Below are 985 nucleotides of genomic sequence, written 5' to 3' on the forward strand. Positions count from 1 at the left end.
CTGGCAGTAGTTAGCTCAGGACTAATCTTCCTCAAAAAAAAAAAAGAAAGGAAAGAAAAAAATAAATCAACTAATCAACTATTGGAAGCGGAAATATCTGCATAGCTCTCTTAGAAATAGATGGATCAAGCAAACAATAAGTAGAGATATAGAAGATCCGAATAACAGCAAAAATGGGCCAAGAAAAATTAAAAACTTGAAAATGCCAACAAGCATTAAAGAAATTAAAATGTTAATCAAAGACTTTCCTACCGAAAGTCTCGACCCAGATGACTTGACAGATACGTGCTACTGACTTTCAAGAACAGCTTCTTACTACTTTATGCAAGTTTTTCAGAAACTAGAAAAAGTGTGCAGATGATTATTTTTTAATACATCGTGTGATTAGTATTTTACTTAGGATATTTGTATATATATACGTAAGTGAGATGGACCAATAATATTCATTTCACACGTTTTCATTATCCACTTTTAGAACCAAGATAACGACTACTGTTTGGGTAATATTGTTGTACTCAGAAATCTTTTTTAATGTTCTTATTAGTTCTAATTGCATATGTGTTTTTTTGTTTGCTTTTTGCATTAATCCCTTTTGCAGGGGTTTTATGTTATATGAAACTTACTTGACATATACCTTTTACCTCTTCTAAATATTTATTTGACAAGGTCCAGTTCAAAGGATTCTGTATGTAAAATACCTCCCTTGAAATGTTCTCCCCCCCAAAATAACTAAAAACAAATGCCCATTTTTACTATGTACTACTAGTATTTTTTTTGCATTAAAAATCTACTACTATTAACAGATGGTGCTGGATAACTGGATATACACATGCTAGGGTGGGGCAGGGGGAGATTACGAGGACGAGGAAGGAGGAATCACCAAGTGGCATGAGGAAGCTTTCCTGGGTGATGGATATGTTCATTATCTTGATTGTGGTTATGGTTAAATATATATGTCAAAACTCATCAAACTGTAGACTTTAAA

The sequence above is a fragment of the Equus przewalskii genome, chromosome 5 (assembly GCF_037783145.1).
Source record: "Equus przewalskii isolate Varuska chromosome 5, EquPr2, whole genome shotgun sequence".
Taxonomy (NCBI): domain Eukaryota; kingdom Metazoa; phylum Chordata; class Mammalia; order Perissodactyla; family Equidae; genus Equus; species Equus przewalskii.